Source organism: Neofelis nebulosa, chromosome 16, assembly GCF_028018385.1.
Source record: "Neofelis nebulosa isolate mNeoNeb1 chromosome 16, mNeoNeb1.pri, whole genome shotgun sequence".
Lineage (NCBI taxonomy): Eukaryota > Metazoa > Chordata > Mammalia > Carnivora > Felidae > Neofelis > Neofelis nebulosa.
Window position 1 is genome coordinate 15,911,925 of NC_080797.1, and position 19,596 is coordinate 15,931,520.

At 59.4% G+C, this 19,596-nt stretch overlaps 1 protein-coding gene across 3 annotated transcripts in view; it reads left to right on the plus strand.

Annotated features, from left to right (window-relative positions):
• Window positions 1-243: 243 nt before the first annotated feature.
• The window catches only part of RBFOX3 (RNA binding fox-1 homolog 3), a 427,350-nt gene continuing 407,997 nt past the window's right edge, over window positions 244-19,596 (plus strand). For 2 of the 3 annotated variants that reach the window (XM_058704179.1, XM_058704181.1), the window contains exon 1: window positions 244-374. The gene's annotated coding sequence lies outside the window, so the exon portion shown is untranslated. The remainder of the gene's footprint in view (window positions 375-19,596) is intronic. The other variant, XM_058704178.1, reaches the window with a different exon arrangement.

The window sequence follows — 19,596 nt, forward strand, 5'->3', positions numbered from 1 at the left end:
GGGAGGGAGGGAGGGGTACAGAGGGAGGGAGGGAGGGAGAGAGAGAGAGAGAGAGAGAGGAGGAGGAGGCGGCGGCGAAGAAGAGCGAGTGCGGAGCGCCGAGCCGCGGGGCTGCTCCGGAGCCGGCGGAACCTCTTCGGATAGCCGCCCCGGCCCCGGCCCCGGCCCCGGCCCCAGCCGCTCGCGTGGTCGGAGGAGACGCGGCCGCCGCCGCCGCCGCCGCCGCCGCCCGAGCCCGGCCCCGCGTGCCACTCGCCGCCGGCTCGCGGTGCCCGCGCGGCCCCGGGACGCCGCTGCCCCCGCTCGGCGGCCGGGATGCAGCCGGGGCATGGCCGCCGGGCCCCCCGTCACCTGCCGCGGGGAGCGCTGAGCCCGTGAGTAGCCCGACCCTCGCCGCCCGCGCATCGCCCTGCGGCGGTCATTACCTTCGCGTGGAGAGGGCTGGGGGCCGGGCGGGGGGGGGGGGGCGGGCGGTGAGCGCGGCCCGGGGAGGGGCTCGCGAGACCCCGCAGAGGGAGGCGGGGCTGCAGTGCGCGGGCCGGCGACCGTCCCGAAGGCGCGCGGGGAGGGGTGGTGCCCTCGGGGTCAGGGGTCTCCGCGCGGGGTCTGGGCTCCCCGGCTCCCTCCCGGGCTGGGGTCGGGACACGTGGCCCGGCCGGAGGGGCGGATTTGTGAATGGGAAGGCCCCGGGGTCGGGCTCCATGGAGACGCAGGGGAGTCCCGCGCGCTGTGTGGCGGTGGTGGCGGCGGCGGCGGCGGCACAATGCCCGGCGCGGGGAAGTCCCCAGCGGGGGGGGGGGGGGGGCGCGCCAAGGCGCACGGAGATCCCGGCCCGGCGGGGCGCGTCCCGGAGGGCGGCCGGAGCCCGCGCGGGTGGGAGCAGGGGTTAGCGACCCCGCGGGGTGCAGTCCCCTTCTCCCCCAGCACCCAGGCCGCGGGAGCCCAGCCCGAGTCTTCGGGGGGTGGGGGGGTGGGGGCTTCACGGGAGGAGTTGACCCAAAGGAGTTGTGGGAAGGAAGGGGCTCCCACGGCTCCCTAAAGAGGACCCGGGCCGCCGCGCTGTGTGCGCGAGGGTAGGCGGCGGAGGGGAGGGGTGGGGGCGAGCAGCGCGCCGGGCCCTCCAGGGGGCGGGCTGGGGGCGCTCCCGGCGGAGTCTCCGAGAGGCGTCAGGGAGGCTCCAAGCCGAACCGAGTCTGCTTCTCCCCAGCCTTGGCCGCTCCCCCGGGGGCCAGCGCAGCCCGGCTGGAGAGGCCGGAGCCGGGGCGGCGGGGCATACCCCTGGCCCAAACTTTCTGCCCCGGCGGCTCTGGGGCCAGTGGCGCTCCTCCCTTTGGGAGGGTTGTCTCCGCGGGGCCCTGGGCGCGGCCCGAGGCCCAAGGTCGCATCTGCTGCCGGGCGCGGAGCCTCCCCGGCATCTCCGCAGTCCGCGCGCTGACAGGGGCCCTCACCCAGTCGGAGAGAGGACGAGGGAGCGGCGCCTGGCGCGGAGGGACGTTGGGACCCTGTCCGTCCCAGAGCGGCCCTGGGATCCAGAGTGTCACGTGGGGTGGAGGGTGTCTCTGGGAGTCTGGAACTCCGGCCCCGCCAGCTAGCGCGGGGTCCTGCGGGGTGGGGAGAAACTCCTCCGTGACAGCTTTCCAGCTTTTCCGAGGGACCAGATTTATTTTTTAATGGCCACTTTTAAAAAGGACTCCCGCGGCGCCGCACTTACTGACGCGCGAAACACCCGGCAGTGGAGGCAAAGGAAAGGGGCCGAAGGAACCATCCCCCAGGAGAGACCTCCTTGTCCCCTCCTCACCTAGGGGTGAAGTCGGGCCTCTGCATGCGCCAGGTTGCTAATTTCCTGTTGAGACACCCGCTCGGCTCAGGGACGCCCTAGGCGCCCACCGGGGAGCCCAGGGCACTTAGCACCAAGCAGGTACCAGGCTAATGGAGTCAGGTCGAACGTAATGAGGTCTTTCAGTCGGAAGACAGCTTTGGTTTTATTGGCCTACAAAAAATAAATATGTAAATAAATAAAAAATAAGTAAAAGTATAAACATGACGGCAGTACCTGCTCATGAAGTGTGCATAGTGGATTTGGGCGGATGTCTTAATTAGGCGGCGTTGTTGATGGGGATATTACACTAATTAAAACTAGACCCTCCAGGTGAGCGAAAATTGTGGAGGGAGAGGGAGAAAAGTTGCACTGAGAGCGCGGCCCGATGAAAGCGGGGTGCCTGCGGGTAGGGGGAGTGGCCCCGGTGGGGGCTTCCGGGGGCAGCGTCAGGGGCGGAGGGGCACCTTCTGAGCACCAGTTAGGCGAACCCTCTCTCTCCGCCTCCACCAGGGAGCGTGGAGCTGCCTCCAGAGCCGAGGACCAAGGCTGCCACCCCTGTTCGTCCCCGGGGACTGGAGGCCTCCCTGTGTGGGCACCGACTGGAGGCACACTCCTGGGAGCGACGCTTAACCCCTCGTTCTCCTGCTGGGAGATTCTGGGAGGGCGACAGCGTGGGTGATGTGGGAAACCCTGGGGTTGAGGGAGCAGAGGTGAAGCGAACGGGGTGCACTCAGGCCTGGGCCTGGTGAGGCAGCTGCGTGTGAGGGGGTGGTCTGCCAGTGGCGTATAGGCTGTTTGCGTTGGAGCTGCTGGGGCTTTCTGGCACGAGGCGCCCCTTTCCAACAGCGATTCCCTTCCTGCATGAAAAGATGACTTAAATGATTTATCTGATCCACCCGCCAGAGGCCTGGGACTTAGAGAGACCGCCATCCACTCCTGGGCCTTGGGTTGTCTCAGGACGCTGGGAGTCCAGGAAGTACCCCCCTCCTGCCCCTCCACCTCCCGCCCGGCCTCTCTGTGCTGGGCCTTCATTGTGAATGCCCCTCACCCAGTGCCCTCGGGCAGGAGCAGCGTAGAGCTGGGTGTATTCACTGACCTTCTGCAGGGGCCAGAGGCCAAGCTGGAGGGAAGGAGCGGGGAGGCCTGGGCGGCCCCCTGCCACCTAGGGCGCAGCGGGTGTGCAGCCCCCGGCGGCAGCACCAAGGACAGGGCCCGGGGCGCGCTGCCTGCGCTCCTGAGCTCCCGCCTCTTGACATGTCCTGGGGCCGCTGGGGGCGCTGCCGGAGCTCGCCCTCACCCTGCTAGGGGGAAGGGGAGGGCTCCTGAGGCTCGGGCAGAGCCAGGGGAGCCCAGGGCCGGCGAAGAGGCAGATTTCGGGAGGAGGCAGGTGGGAGGACTCCTGGGTGCCATTCCAGAGTGGGCCTTCTGTGGTGTTCCGGCCACTCACTCAACTTGAAGCGTTGCCAATGGCTTGTGGGAGAGAAATGGTGGAGCTCTTTGCTCTCTGGGATATACAAGATATGGCAGCAGCCAGAAAAAAAAAAAAATGTATCCCAGTTGTGCCTCGTTACCAGCCTGGTATAGAGCTCAGGCCTGTCTCTCCCTTGCAGACTTCTTTCCAGAGCGCGCCCCCCCCCCCCCCCCCGCCCCTTCAACCATGGCCCGAGGCTCCTTCACTCTGTGATGTGTGCAACTTGCTCTTACGGTTCTGGTTCTGACCGTGGTTGATGTATCCCCACCTCCTCCTCTACGCGCGTGCTATTTGGTGCCTGCTCGTGGACCCAGCAGCGAAGGAGTGTACAAATGAAGGCAGCTCCTGTCCCACCCAGCAGTGTCGGGGGTGCGGTGGGGGGACAGTATAACGGGCCTGGAGGAGCGTGCGGGGGCAGGGGTGTCTCAGTGACCATGGGGTGACAGTGCCGAGCTCGAAACTGAAATGTTATTTTTCAGCAGTTGGAACGTGGGGCTCACCTCCTCCAGCCCGGCTGTCCGCCTGCCTGCAATTTTTGGTCAGTCATCTCCCTGTATTTATTTATTTCCACACTCCTTCTTGATACTCTGTTATAAAGACAAATGGAACCTGACACACAGCTGGCATTTGGTGAGGGATGTTTTATTTTTAAACAAGTGAAGGGGACAAACCATCTTGAAACTTTCCCCCTTGAACAGAGATGCTCCTTCCTGGGCACCTGCCTTTCCCTAAATCCCTTTTCTTCCGCACAAGGTGCCGGCTTTATGAACACATTCCATTTGCACCTCCGTCTTTTTGATTAGCTGCAGAATCTCGCCACGTTCTTTTATGAAGAAGCTCACTATTTTCACAGCTGCGTGAAACATGCAGGCAACCGAAACATCTTATTTTCTGCAGCCTCTCTGAAGTAGGTTTCTCTCTGAGCCGTCGCTGCCTCTTTTATTGATAACGTTCCGGTTCCATCTCCCCCGCCTTTTTTTCTCACTGTCTGTCTGTCTGTCTGTCTGTCTCTCTTCCCCTTTTCACGTCTTTGTCCCTCCCCCCCCCCCCCCCCCGTACTTTCTGACTGGTGCAGGCACTCATAAGTGACTTTCTCCTGGCATTACCTGTGAGAGTCGAGGACAGCTTTCAATTAGCAGTTGGATGGTGGTAATGATTGAGTCCGCGGTGGGGTCTGTTCTTTGTGGGGGACCCGCAGACGGAAGGATGGACAACCTCGCGACCAGAACTGCTTTGGCTTAAAAAACAGACATTTCAGAGTGCAGTGCACCACGTGAACGACTGTGCTGTGGCAGCTTCCCGACACATGAGCCGCCACCAAATCGTGCCTTAGGAGGCGACTTGAGATAATAAAGGACATAAAACGTGTCACTTTATTTGAAAGTGTTTCCTTCGGTGAGGGGCGGGGGGAACTCAGCATCCCAATTGCGTTTTGGAAAGCATTGCCTGTCTAGGTGAGCAGAACCGAACGCTCTCACTCCGGAGCAGGGTAGGCCACCACGAGGGACGGACGAGGGACGGTGAGCCGGCAGGGTCCTCAGGGCCTAGGAAACACTGTCAGTTTTTATTTTACGTTATTTTATTTTATTTTTTAAGTTTATTTATTTGGGGGGGGGGGCATGAGCAGGGAGGGGCAGAGAGAGAAGGAGACACAGAATCCGAAGCGGGCTCCAGGCACCAAGCTGTCGGCACAGAGCCCGACGCGGGGCTCGAACCCACGAACCGGGAGATCGTGACCTGAGCCGAAGTCGGATGCTTAACCGACTGAGCCACCCAGGTGCCCCCAATTTTATTTTAAATTGGGGGCCGAAAGACGTGCTCAGCTGTGTGACAGGGACGTCTTCCTTTGAGTCTAGTCTCCACTCCTGTGTAGCTCAAGGCTGCTACCTGCTGATCTCACTGGAGGTGGGTGGGTTGTAACTTGGTAGCATTAACTTCGTGTTCGCGGGGGGGGGGGGGTGGGGGGGGGTGGGGGGGGGTGGGGGGGGTGAGGGGGGTCTTTAGAGGCTGTGGTGTTCTCTGAGGTTCAAGAGCAAAGCAACTCTTGTTGCAAGATTTACTTTTTAAGGTTAATATTTAAAGCCAGGGCATATTCTCAGCAGAAAACAAAATGAGGGAGAACGTATGTGTTTTTAGCACCTATTGATTTGGTTAGTGGCCGTACTGAGATCTTCCTCCCAAGGTTCTAGAAGGATAGAGCCAGGGAGAAGTGACTGCACTGTGGCTCGCCGTGCTGGGCTCTGTGTCACCTCCACCCCTGTCATCAGTGCTGTGTATGCAGGTGTCTCTGCCAGGTGTCTGCTGAATGCTGTGGGGAGTGAGCCAACCCTCTGGTCCAGTGTATACTGGACTGTGACTGGGAACCAGGACAAGAGGCAGGTGCTCAGGGATGTCTGTTGCACCCTTTTAGAAAACAGCCCCACTCACAGGTGAGGGAACTACCTGGGGACAGACACCTGCTACCGGCCAGACCCTGCGCAGTTCCATCAAGTTCCTTCTGGGGGGGACCAGACAGGTCATAACTTGTATCTTTGGCACGTAAGAGAGGAGAATCTGTGTGCCCTTATTTCTCTGAGACATCTTACTTTCACTTCAAAATTCTCCTTCCACCAAAACAAAAAAGCAGAAAGTAACATAGTCCCCTCCAAAAGATCCCCTCTCACAGGGCTGCCAGTACAGTTGTGTGGGTAGTGCACTGCACAAGCCTAGGGCACATTTGGAGCTCTCCCTGTGAATAGGTGGAACACTGCAGCCCTGCTCACCAATCAATGGCTTCTTGTCTGTGACACCGGATGAGCCTGGGAGATGACGACGACAGGGAGGGTGACCCTCTGGGGCTGGGGCACTTCTCCTGACCCCCTTGCAATTTGTGTCTTTGGGCTCCAGGTGACTGGGGATTCCTGGGTTCGGTATCATGTCTCAGGATAGTTTTCCTTTAGGCCAGGATAACGAGAGCACAGAGAAGCACACTGTTCTCAGCACTGAAGCCTCTGTGTGTAAAAACAGGAGCCTCTGCGGAAAGCCAAAGAACACGCAGTGTACTTGTATTAAAAAGGTGGATTCAACTGGATATTTAAAGAGGGACAAACACCCAGGGACAGTTAGAAATAGTTTGGGGCGCCCGGGTGTCTTAGTCGGTTAAGAGTCTGACTTCTGCTCAGGTAGCGATCACACTGTTCGTGAGTTTGAGCCCCACGTCGGACTCTGTGCCGACAGCATGGAGCCTGCTTGGGACTCTCTCCCTCTCTCTCTGCCCCTTCTCCTGCTTGTGCGCGTGCGTTTGCTGTCTCATCGTGTATAAAGAAACTTACAAAACAATGTTGAAAAACGTAGTTTCTCACTAAACCAATGGTTTAAAACCCTTACCGAACATAAATTAGAAGTGTCTCTAGATTAAGTTCTGGAGTCTTCTGGAAGTTTCCTTTTAGGGATTGGGGGCCCGGCATGGCTCCCTGCTCTGTACACGGGAGTTGCTGGGCACCTGCAAACAGAAGCTCCTGCTGGGGACTTCTCCCCGACCACGTGTTTGTTTTCTTTTCTGTTGGCAGTAGCAAGAAGGGCTTTGTAGGCTCCTGTTTGCCGCAGGAGGCGTGAAGGCGTTTTCCAGTGGTTCGCGTGAGATGGCCACCACGCACACGGGGTTGCCCTGTTTCCCATTGCCTTGGGGCCCGAGAAGAAACGGGGGAACCGGGATGCGTCTGTTGTGGCTCCTCGTGGGCTCCCCCAGTGCTTGCTGGCTCATGCTCGCAGCCTGGCCTCTCCCCGGGGGTCCAGTCTGAACCCTGCGTCAGTCTCCTTGTTAACAGGGACTCCCTGAGATTGGACATCACTGCCTCCTCCCATCGGCCGAACCCCCAGGACACACGCTTTTGGATGCACGTTCAGATGCAGCACAACTTGTGAACAAAGCTTGTTCCCTTTCTGGAGGCCTTCCTGGAGGCAGCGGCACTCACTGCTGGTCAGCGCGAGCGCCCGCAGGGCCGGCGTGGGGGGCTGGGCAGCTTGGGGCGGGTAGCTGACCGCGGCGTGCCGTGGGGAGGGGATCTGCCTTCTCCCCCCTGCGGGTGGGGCAGGTCCCCACACCTGTTTACTCAGCCGAGCAGCGGGGAGGTGGGACGTACAACCAGCTGGCACTTAGTAGGCACACAGCAGCAGGTGGCGAGCGCGGGCCTTTCTGGTGCCGCCGGCCTGCTACAGGAGCGAGTGTCTTGTCCGGGTCAAGGACACTGCTCTGTTTCCTGTCGCCGTGAGGAGACGACATGGTTTTAAAATGGTTCCAGGTAGGGTTGCAGGTGCCAAGGTGGAAATGAGGCTTGGCGTCTCTCTGGTCATTTCTTGCTTGGGCGGCCACGAGGGGCCCCCCGGAGGAGCCGGGCAGCTCATGTTGTCAGGAGCAGGCCAGGCGGAGGTCCTGTCGGTGGGGCTGTGGACCCAGGGATCACCGTCGCCAGGGCGCTGGGAGAGGGGAGGCTCGCCTGCTGGCGGTGGATTGCCTCGAGCCACCTCCCCCCACCTCCACTTCCTGGGGGGCAATCTCAAGGACCGCAGTTGGGGGGGGGGTGCGGCACCTGGGCTCTTTGCTTTTGCGGGAATGGCCTTGGATTCTAAGGGGGGGGGCGGTGCTAGGTCATTGCCAGCTGGGTTTCCATGCGGGGTGGGAGAGAAGAAGAACCTTGGCCTCGCCCCCGCCACCAGAGCCCTCTGAACCTGTAGATTGCCACCGTGGCACTTACTCTCAGACAGAGGGATTCTCTTCCATCTCTGCGTTCGGTGTGGAGATGAGTGAAAACCAAAACATGGGTGTTGCAGAAACCATTAGCAGTAAACATAAAGTGTGTTTGTCTTTCTGGAATCTTGACTCTTCCTCATTGAAGGGACCACAGTGGTGCCATTAGGCATGGCTGGGGCCCCCACCGCAGGGACAGTCGAGGCAGAGCCGGGGCCCAAGGGGCTGCTTACACAGGCTTCCTGTAGACCGGGGACGGGGCTGCGGTTCACCGACTTCCCCGCTGCGCTCCCTGAGCTGCTCATGATGGACTGGATAGCACCCGCTGCCTGCCCCGTAGGTGTGCCATCCGTGGGCACATTAGTCAAGTGTTTTGGAATCTTAGCAGAAAAGAGAAGAGCTGGGGAAAACTCACAAGGTGAGAATTAGTATTTTCAGCACTGTGATACCATAAGCAGCCCTCGCAGTCGGCCGATGCCATGGTTGTATATTAGCGCGAGTCTGCTCTTGGCCGAAGGGAGGGACACGGAAGCTGGACAGTGACCTGACCTTTGTTTGGTGGGGCGGCCCGTTACCCTGCTCCTCACCGCGAACGCCCTTCTGCAGGTGTCAGGGACGACTTTCCAGCACGACTGGAAGCGAGTGCATTTTTCTTTCCCGCCACAGACCTCTCCTAGGACAGTTAAGTAGAGCCCCGTAGAATCCTTATTCTTTGGACTCTTCCGGCACTCCATGACCATGGCTGGGATCTTTCTACAAGTTTTCCCTTGAGTTGGAAAATACATGTCTGGTGCTGTATGGGCGTTGACAGTGTTGCAGTGATCAGCATTTGCTTTCCTGACTTGGCCGTGCTTAAGCATGTAAAACGAATGTTGCGTGGGTTCTACCCCCACCCCCACCCCCCCACCCCCCCACCCCCGCCCCCGACTTGGGTTGAAATCTCATTTTAAAAGTAGAAGTGTCTGCACGGAACAGATGGGTACAAATAAAACCAGGTCATTGACAATAGTATCTGTATTTACATGTTAAAAATGCAGCACGGGGTCTCTGCCCCCCACCCCGTGTTATTCTTTCTTGGTTGTGTGTCGACATCCAGATCAAGTAAGGAAGGATCCCCCCCCTCCCCCCCAACCCCCGCCGTATTCTCTCCCCCATCATGGACACAATAATATGTTTTTCTCAGATCCTAAGACGAAAACTCACAAGACCAGACTTGGGAAATTTGGGCCCCCGAGGATAATTTTTCCGAAAGTAATAAGCGCTGGAAAATGAGGGCTGTAAGGGAAGTCTTTAGGTAATAATCATAACTGTGATGTGCACTACCTTGAGATGCTTTAATATACACCAGAATTACAGAAAAATTAAGTCTGCTGGAAGGGGAAGGAAGTGTGCTTTGGGCCCCAGGCCAGGTCTTCTGTCCCCACGCCGCCTCTGGGGCCCTGAGCCTGTGGCCTGCCCCCGTCTCTTATGGGGAGGCCCTTGTGCCCCCGGCCAGGGTCAGTTGCACACACAGTGCGGGTGGAATAGAGAAATAGAATTCCCTCCCCAGCGGGTTCCTTTCGGGGCTGTGCTGTTTTCCAGCAAGGGGTGTGAACACGGAGACTTCCCCAGCTTCTGGCCCCGCTGTATTGGAGTCGGGCTGCCCGAGAGCTGGGGCCGGAGGGCGTGGCCGGGGGCACCCGCATGCACTCCGCACCTTATGGCTGTCGGGGTGAGTCCTCCGCAGTGGCCTTACGTGTTCTTCTGCCCATCCCTCTTTCCCCCTCCCTGGCCCCGTAGCCTCTTTCTCTTCCTCCTGCTCCCCCTACCTCCTGCCCCCCTCCACCTTCAGAGCTAGAAGGCTTCTCCGGTGGGATGCGGGGGGAGGGGGGCGGGGGGTGGTGTCGTCTGGTAGGTCCAGCGGCGCTGAGCTCAGAGCGGCCGTGAGGAAAGATTTATGGTTCCTCCCTGCCCTGCTGGAGGGACAATTAAAGCCATGCACGGCTGGAGGAGAGCGGTGTCATTAAGAGTCAGGACGGTCAGAATAAATCCGTCACCTCCAGTCAGATGGCTGGGCTGGACTGCTTGCTGGGGCCTTTACGGTGGGAGCCCCCTCGGGGGTGGGTTTGAAGGCTCCAGGATGGGCCGTTGAGGGATCTGACGTGCTCTGAGCACCATAGCATTTGGGTCCCCAGGATCCCAGGGGTCTTCTCCCAGATGGGGGGCTGTGCCGGGGGGCCCCAGGGGCTGATTCTGGGTGACACGCTTGCAGGGTGTTTGTCCCCTCAGCAGCCGGCACCCGTGAGAGCCACCGACTGGAATGTTCCGTCGGAGTAGCGGACGCCAACCTGACGGCAGAGTGCGTGTGTGCGTGTACGCACAGCCGGTGTGTGCACGGATGCACGCGTGCCCACGCGCATCAAGGACACCGGCGGGCCCCACGCCTGTCTTCCAGCCCACACAGCCCCTCGCAGGCTGCCAGGCCCGGGCTCGGGGGGCCGGCCAAGCCCAGCGGCCGTCCTCCTTCATTTGCCCTGTGTCTTACTTCAGCGCCTCCGAGACTCTGGCAGTTTCCTCAAGGAAACTTTGTGGAAATGAGGTGCCAAGGGCTGCTCGGCCCTCCTCCTGGCTAATTGCTGATACGGTCCCGCGTGGGAGCCCCGTCACTCCTAGAAGCGTGCTTTATTCCGTGCTCGCCCGCCCGCTCCCGCCTCCCCACTGGGGTCCGCTTTCCAAGCCGGTGCCGGAGCCGCTCGGCGTGAGACGCGGGCTGTGGCATTAGCGGGTATTCAGCCGGCCAGCACGCCGGGCCTTTCGTTAACTCGAATACTACAATTATGCGCACCAAAACGCTGAGAGGGCCATTTGGGATTTTTCTGCCTTTAAGAAACTACTCCTTTTTTTCACAGCCGTGTGCCCAGCCCGTCGGCACCACGGCTGTGACACGGAGCCTCGCAGTGGCCGTCAAGAGCCCTTCAGCCCGCCTGTCTTGCGCGTGTAATAAACGACACGCGAGCTACAGCCCGTGCCCTGGGCGGGGCTCCACCTCTGTTCCGCTCCGAGGGGCTGTGCCCGCAATCAGGGCGGCTTCTGGCCCTCCCGCCGTGACTTACCACGCCGGCGCAGCGGCCCCTGAACCAGCAGAGGTGTGCGTGCGTGTGTGCGTGTGCAGGCGTGACACGTGAGGACGTCCCTCGGCATCGAAAGCCTGCTCCCGTTGGCTTCGTGGGGAAGGGCTGGTGCCCAGGGCAGTGGTTCCCCTTTGCCCCCTGCTGAGGCCAGCTGGGCCCGTGGAGGGCACCCGGCGTTTCCGAGCGCGGGCGAGCACGTGCTTTTGCAGGGAGAGTGGTGTTTACACGCAGGCACGCTGGCCCTTTGTGCACGCGTGTGCATGCGTGTGTGTGGATTGCGAGCGAGGTTGGGATCTTGCGCGGGTGGCCTCCCCCTCTCCCCACAGTGGGAGGTGTGTGAATGGTGTCCTGGGGCCCGATGGGGTCCCAGAGGGACTGGATGGCCAATGTCAAGACTCCTGGGGGGAGGGGCAGGTGCAGGGGGGGCATTGCAATACACAAGGGAGGCGCTGGCTCGAGGTCACCCCATGGAGAGCGACCCTTCCCAAGGACAGAGCCCACTGACTGCTGACTGGTGCTCAGGCGTGATACGTGCTTTCCCCTCGGAAGGTAATTGAATGTCTGGAGGCAGCTCCTGCCTTGGATGCTTACCCAAAACATTCATAAAAGTGTTATTCAGGGACCTTGTTATCTCGAAGAAGAAGGAAAGAACCCACCCCACCTCAGCACCAAATAACAACCAACAACTCACAAACTTTTTTTTTTTTTTTTTTAACTTCCCCGAAGTTGCCATGGTTACCTGCGTGCGTGGTTCCCAGGTCTCCCGCTCTAAGTGGATCGGCTTGGAGCACGCACCAAAGCCTCCGTGCTGGGCCTCTGTGGTGTGTTCACCCATCTGAAGAGGCTGTTTGTGTCCCAGGATGGAGGGAAGGAGCTGGGACACTATAGAGATTTTCCAAGACCACAGAATGTGATATTCTAATGTAACGCTTCTGGAGACAGAATTTGTCTCCCACGCTAAAATAATTATAGCTGGGAGAACAGAGAATACATCATTGCAGGTCCTTAACAGCGAGGAGCGTGTGTGTGTGTGTGTGTGTGTGTGTGTGCGCGCGCGCGTGTGTGTGTGCGCGCGCGCTTCAGCCCCTGCATAGGCTCTGGCTTCTTCGAGGAGCACACACGTGTGCCTGGCCATGTGTGTAAGGGCAGCCATAACCTGAAGCACCCTGCCCCTGTTGCTTGGATAGCACATGCACAGATGGTGAATTTCCGCAGGGGCTTTTTGGGGAGAGCCGATAGGGAAGGTGGGGAAAGGGCGGATCAAAGTGGGGGACAGAAGCCAGGCAAGATTCCTTCTGGCCAGGCACTCATGTGCCCTCTGAGAGAAGGGCCCTCAGCAGCTCTGCTGGTGGGGAGAGGCACCGTTCTGCCACCTGCCGGCCCAGCCTGTGTGTCCAGAACACCAGCAAGATAGGAAGGAGACCAGGCTGTAGCTGAACATCGCCCTGACGTCGCGCACCTTGGGGTCTGGCCGCCTTTCTCCCCTGGGGCGGATGGAACGGCCATCTGCTTGTGGGCTGGGGGCCCTGGGGCCCTCTGCTCCCTGCCGGCCGTGTTCTCCCAGGAAGGCAGGAGGCAGCCGGGGTCGTGTGGGGGTACTCAACGAGCAAGAGTGGACGTGGGGGCTAGGATTGGGCAGTGAAGTCTGGGTGTTGGGGGTTGTAGTGACCGATGAGGGCCCTGGTGCCGGACCACACGGCTAAAGCTTCGCACTGGGGACCCCAGAGGGCTCATTTTCAGCCGGGTCTCTGGTTTCCCTGCCTTTAGCCTGGCAGAGAGAGGAAGATGCTGTGCACGGGGGGCGGGGGGGGGCAGCGCCTGTCTCCCCTCATTCCAGTGGCTGCCTGTGTGCCTTGGGTGTGGCTGGGCCAGCGCGGCCCCTTGCAGAAGCCGACTCCCCGCTTCGTGTTGGCCTCACTTTCCCATGGATGAGAGGCGGTCTCAGACTCCGGCATCGCACGTGTGGTCACATCGTGAGCCCGTGGTTTAAGGGCAGATGTTTTCTGGGGTTGAGTGAGGCCAGGAGCCCTGGGGTCTCCTCATGAAGTCCTTACATATGCGTGGCTGGCAGTGGCGTGCCAAGGCCAGGGGTGACCCCCATTTATCCTGGAGCATCCTAGGAGCCGCTTGGCTGGTCAGGTAGATGGTGAAGGCAAGTGGGGAGGTTCTAGATCCTTCCATGAGCCCAGGGCAGAGCTGCGTGTAGGGCCCCATCCAAGGTGGGTGGGCGTTCCTGATGCTCACGTGCTTGTGCACAGTGGACGTGAAGAATTGCCCTCCAAGCCCCTTTTTGAGGCTCCCTCTGCCCCGGTCTTCCTGACACGTGTCTGGGAGTCGTAATTGGCACTGATGAAGAATGAGAAATGACAGATCCCTGTAGGTGTTTGCACATCTGTCTCCCATATTAGATCGTAAATGCTTCGAAGGCAGGGACCCCGTTTTCTGCACAGCGCATAGGATGGCTGTCTACTCACGGTAGGTTTTCGGTCCATGTTTGTGGGCATTCTGACAGCTGGCGGGGGTGGTCCTGGCGCCTTTGAGCCCTCCATCCTGGCCGGGCCGGCTGGCGAGGGGCCCAGGAGGGTTTCTGGGCCCTGTGCTTTCTGTCGCTACCGGCCCCATGGAGGCTTGCTGGTGTGGGAAGCTATGCAGGAGGCTGGGGCCCCACTCTGTGCCCCAGGGCCTGGGGGAGGGGGGGCAGCGGCTGCCAGAGGGACCTGCTGATCTGTAGGAAAAGCTTCGGAGGCTCCTGGCCTGCAGAGGCCTGGAGAGGAAGCAGGCCCTGGTACTGCCCCTGGGTTGGCCAGAGTGAGGCGGTGCCCTGGGGTTGGGCTGTGCTTCCAGCTATATCAGCTTCCTTCCCGTCGCCGGCGGTGAACCTTGGACCGTGTGCCACTGCCTCCCTAGAACCGGGGTCGGCTGCCAAGGAGAGCAGAATGCCTCTGCAAGGGGTGGGGGTGCTCAGATGTGCCTTCGAGCTGCCCCTCTTTGCTGGGCTGGGGGTGAGGAACAGATGTGAGGGAGGGAAAATTCCTCAGAATGTGCTGGACTGTTCTAGAAGACGGCGGGCTATTCTGGAAGACAGCCCGCGACTCCTCTAGGTGCATGACCCTGGGGCTGGCTGTGTCCTTTGGAGGGCACTGTAGCCATCCACAGGGGCGTCAGCTCGTGATTATTGATGCTAATGGAAAACGGAAGTGAAATGGATAATTCAAGATGGCAGACGAATCAATATTATTTATATTTAGCTTGTGAATATGCTGCATATTTCTCTGCTGGCAGATTGGTCTTCCCAATTATATTTTGCGGAATCCAAGAATCTGCTGTCCGTGGGCCAAGGGCTGCCACCTTGCTTCCCCCCTAGGAGGGTTGTTGGAACACACGAGGACCCCGCGTGACTTGGCGGCCAGTGCAGAGTGAAGTGCCAGCCCGTCCCGCCTTGTACCACCCTCTCCCCGCTGCACGGTGGGCACACTGCCTCTCCCAGTCCCCCCACTGCTAACAGACCCCTGCAGAAAGGGGTGGGCTGGGCACACGGTGGGTTTTATGCAGCTGCTTTAGACGAGTAGGGAACGGTGTGTCCACAGCCCGTCGCAGCCGGGACAGCGGAACAGTCGTCGTAACACGAGTAGACGCACACTCCTGTCTTCATCTTGTCCACACACTTGCAGGGTGGATGGCTGGGGGCTCGGGACGGGAGGCCCGGTGAGGCAAGCAGGCCTCTGTGCGCTTGGAGGGCTGATCTGGCAAGCCCCCTCCTGTGTGCCCTGGACCACGCAGCACATCCCACATCCTCTGTGGGACCCAGGAAGGCCGTGCGGCCCCCACCCCCACGTCAGCACCTCAGCCTGGGCACCACTGTTTTTTTGGCACCAGAGTTTATAAAATAAAGACCTTTGATTTGTTTCTTTTTTTTTTTTTTAATTTTTTTAACGTTTAATTATATCAGACTGTGAGTGGGGGAGGGGCAGAGAGCGAGGGAGACACAGAATCCCAAGCAGGCTTCAGGCTCTGAGCTGTCAGCACAGGACCCGACGCAGGGCTCGAACTCACAAACTGCAAGATCATGACCTGAGCTGAAGTTCGACACTCAACAGACCGAGCCGCTCAGGTGCCCCAAAGACCATTGATTTCTAAGGTGCCTTCATTAGACACTGTATTGATTTCGATTTTATATTTAAGCTATCGGCCGCACTCACGCTGCCCTCCTGGAAGAGCACTGTGGGGTCACGCAGGCTCAGGGACGGGAGCAGGGGCCGAGAGCCTTGCTGGCTGCACGAGGCATGTCTCGTTAACACTCAGGGCCCCCTGGGGTGGTCTGCGTGTTCACTGTGCCTGTCCGGGCTCCTGTGGTGCCTTGATTAAATGCCCCACACGAATGACTGGCTTCCCAGGTTGACATGAGGGAGGAGAATGGGTCTTTGAGAGGGGCTGGTGGTTGATGACAAGGAAAACAGGCTTCCGGAGAACATCTTGGGATCTGGAGATCATGGTCTATGTTGTTCTCTGTCCTTGTGCAGCCCCCCCCACCCCCCACCCCCAGCTCCACATGTGGTGGCTTCTGGAATGAAGGCCTTGCTCCTGGACTCACACCCTCAGTCTCCAAAAGGCCCCCCAGGCTTTAGGAACACTCTGGCACACCTCAGCTGTTAGCTCTTGGATTCCGTCTGCTTCTGGCCTCACGCAGTGGAGGAAAGGGGCACAGCCGCTCACGTCCCTGGCACCTAGTAGGTGCTTCATAAACATTGCAACAGTGCATTGGTGGGGCCTGTCCTTCTGTCCGGAGAATGCAGGTAGAAATGAGCCTCGTGTTCCTAAGCCGTGTCTCTCCCTCCAAAGCCCCAGACCTTGACACTCCTAACTCAGGAAGGAGGAGGAGGGAGAGAGTTTGATTGACGGGTTCCCGGGGGTCCAGACCCACCCGTGTGCCTCTCCTCTGAGTGGGTTTGGTTTCTGTCCTGGAGCCTGCTGGCCCCGTTCTTCTATTTCCTCTGCTGGCCCTCAGGACCGGAGCAGCCTGGCAGGAGAGCACGTGCTGGGCCAGAGCAGATGACCGGCTGGCCAGGGCGGAGCCTGGACCCGCGCCCGGCGCGGCGGGCGGATCCGATCGCTGCCCCTTCCTCCTCTTGTCATTTACAAACCAAGAGACAAAAATAAAGCTAACGCTGGGCTGGTACGAGACGCTGTCGTATCATAGAGTTATCTAGAGCAGTCAGGCCGCTCTGGTTCCCAGAAATGAGATTATTTTGGAATTCCATCACATTGAGGGAGGATTCCGTCTCCCTGCCCCTTCCTCTTTCTGACCCTCTCTCTCTTACTGCCCCCCCCCCCCCCCCCCCCCCGCCCACTGGCCGATGAAAGATTTTCTGGTGGTGGTAAGGAGATGTGACCTGATTCTGTAATAAAGAGGAGGCTTATTAGAATTAAGGCCTAACAGCGTTAAAAAGCAATCTTTGCAAGATTGAGGCCACGGGGGAATTGTAAATTCTCGGCAAAGACCTCATTGAAGGATTGGAATAAAAACTTGACATGCGTGTGCGGGCATGCACACATGAAGGCATCCTCAAAAAACAAAAGCAGCTTAGTTAAAAAAAAAAAAAAAGCAGAGTGGGAGGAGGAGAGAAGTGTGGGCATCTGGGGAAGGATGGGCGGGGGGGTGGTCTCTGTCCCTGGTCCGATGTGGGGAACTCCTGGGTGGACGTGGGCCCGTGTCCCTCCTCCCTCTGCCAGGCTCCAAGCAGTTATGTTTCCTCTGTGGTTGTTACTGCCTCTCAGCGGGCCGTGGTTTGGGGTCTGCGTGGGCAGGGTTGCGGGGGGACTTGGGAGCGGGTGTGCAGGATGGTGGGTGGGGTGTGTGTGGCTCCTCCTGGGCAAGGAGGGGCGAGGGGCGGAGAACAACACGGCCTTGGGCTTAATCCCAAGGCCATGCTGTCAGTGGAGGAGACCGTTCTGGATATGCCAAGGGACATCTACCTCCTGTCTTAGTCCTTTGGGGCGGCTGCAACAGGGCACCACAGGCTGGGAGTCTTAGAAATAGTACACAGTTGGGGCGCCTGGGTGGCTCAGTCAGTTAAGCGGCCGACTTCAGCTCAGGTCACGATCTCGCGGTCCGTGAGTTCGAGCCCCGCGTCGGGCTCTGGGCTGACGGCTCGGAGCCTGGAGCCTGCTTCCGATTCTGTGTCTCCCTCTCTCTCTGCCCCTCCCCCGTTCATGCTCTGTCTCTCTCTGTCTCAAAAATAAATAAAAACGTTAAAAAAAAATTAAAAAAAAAATAGCACACAGTGATTTCCCACAGTTGTGGAGGCTGGGAGTTCACGATCAAGGTGCCAGCTGTAGTCTGGTGAGGGCCCCCCTTGTTCATAGAGGGCTGGTTTCTCCCTACTCTTCTCACACGTGGCAGGAGGGGCGAGGGAGCTCCCCGAGGTCCCTTTTCTAAGGGCTCTAATCCCATTCCTGAGGGCTGCACCTTTGTGACCTTTCACCTCCCTGAAGCCCCACCTTCTGACACCATCACACTGGGGGTTAGATTTCAAGCTAAGATTTTGGTGGGGGGGGGGCGGGGACACTTACCAAGGGTCTTGCAGTGATCTCATGGTGGGGTACTTGAAAAGCTGGTGCTCGGGGTTCGGGCTGGGGGCCGGGGGTGGGGGGAAGGCACATGTTCCCCTGGAAATAGACGACCACCTTGTTTTGGGCCTGTTGGGACCACCTCGGGATGCCTGTCCCTTGGGGCCTCTGGGCTCAGCTCTCATTGGCCACCGCTGGTCAGCTCCCCTGCCTCAGCCACCCCCCGAGCTTCTCTGCCCCCAAGCTTTCTCCCAGGGGAGAGGGGCTCCTTCAGGCTGCTAACAGAGCAGCTGAGGTGTGGCGAGATAATGCGCCCAGGTGGCCCTCCACCTCAGGAGACAGGTTTGGCGGGAATGCCACCCCCACCCCAGCCCCCCACCGTCCAGGGGTGGGGCTCCTCCACAGGTTCCCCCCGAAGGTGCCCTGTGGATTGAGCCCCAGTGGCCCATAGAGTGACCGGTTCAATAATACTGTAAAAGGAAGCATGCGCGCGCACACACACACACACACAGCCCCTTCCATCCTGCTCTTAGGCTCCTGACCCTTTTCTGCAGCTTCCTGGGATCACCCCCAACCAAGTGACTTACATCCCAGCCCTGTCCAGGCTGTGTGTCAGGGGCTGCGGGTTAATGCAGTGGCCCCACTGCTGTTCAGGCCTGAATTGGGTGGGTGGGGAACGGAGCAGGGCACGGGCCTTTACAGGGATTCACTGTTCCCATCCCCTGGGGCCACACCTGGCACATGAAGTAGGTACCCTATAAGCTTTTGTGGACTGGTGAGTCTGCACACGGGTGTCCTTGCCTCTGTGACGCATGGGATCCCTGGGGGCTCTTCCTTTCGGTGCCAGGACTGGTCATGTGAATGGTATCCACCCCCATCCTTAAGAATTCTAGAAGACAGAGTGTCGTGACCCATACCTGGAAGACCAGCAAAGCCCCCAGAGCAGGTGGGTTCCTTCCCGCAGGCACTCCCAAAGCCTTGGCCCCTGGCTTCCCTGCCCCCATGATGGACATCCCTCCGTGGCTGTCAGCCCCTGGGCCCCCGGGCAGGTGTCTCTCTTGGTTGCGCCCTTCATGGCAGGACTTCCTCCCCAGTCCTGGATCCTTGTCCTGGGACAGCGAGGTGGGGAGGTGGGGACAGCCAGGCCTGGGCCAGGCCAGTGTGTACTGAAAACACAGCTGGTGAAGGGACAGGGGACAGTTCCCTCTTTCCGGGAGCCCAGCAGTGCCTTTGGAAGTGGCTTGTCTTCAGAAGCTGTTCACGGCCTACTTTGTGCTCCTGGGGGGGCGGGACCCCCGGCATCTCTGGCAAGTTGGCTCCAGACTTGAGTGCTTCTGCTCCTAAGAGGTTCATTGGAGATTTCCGTGAGGTTTGGGGTGGGGTCTGTACTAGTCCCCTTCTGTGACATGGGTCACGTTAGAGCCTGTCTCCCAGGGCTGCCCTGGTGTCCCTGTGTCCATCCTTCTTTTGGTGAGAAGGATGAGAAGGCCACCGGACGCCAGGGAATGGAGTTGGGACATCCAGGCGAGACATTTGCCAGGTGCCATTACCTGCCTCACCGTGAGCGGTGTGCGCCTGAAATGACCTTCATCAGTGTCCTTGACCTTCAGCTTTCTCTCCTGGGGGAGCCGCTCCATTCTCGTGGCCCCGGGAGAGGTGGCCTGCCTCAGGCCAATGTTCTAGCCCCAGAGGATCACCAGGGAAGGCAGTTTGCATTCGAGGCCATTAAAAAGATAGCGAGGGGGTTGGGAAGGAAATAACAGCCCCAAACTTGGCAACAAATAGACGGCAATTTTTGGAAGCTTATCTGTGTGAAGAATGCTCTGCAGGAATATTCATTTGCCTCTTAAACAAAGGGCAATTATGTGCAATCCTGTGCCTTTGTGGGCTTCCCAAGAAGGAC